Raw genomic sequence first — 258 nt, 5'->3', positions numbered from 1 at the left:
TTGTATCAGTCATCACAGAAAAAGCAGATCATATGACACAAAGCCACAGAACAGCTGTTGCATCCTTTAGCGCTGAGATAGACCACCTTACATTTTTTGGACTTGAGCTTAAACAATTAGATGGCATCCAAGAAAATGGCTCATAAAACCACCTAACATTTTTTTCTCAGAAGGAAGCTGATCATTCAGGCAAAATCCCTGAAAACATTAAGATGTCTAGGGCTTTTTGTGGTTTTGTTAGGGTTTTTGTTAGGGTTT

This window comes from Malurus melanocephalus, unplaced genomic scaffold, assembly GCF_030028575.1.
Source record: "Malurus melanocephalus ecotype Western Australia unplaced genomic scaffold, MMel_1.1 scaffold_70, whole genome shotgun sequence".
NCBI classification, from domain to species: Eukaryota; Metazoa; Chordata; class Aves; order Passeriformes; family Maluridae; genus Malurus; species Malurus melanocephalus.
This window is presented reverse-complemented; position numbering follows the sequence as displayed.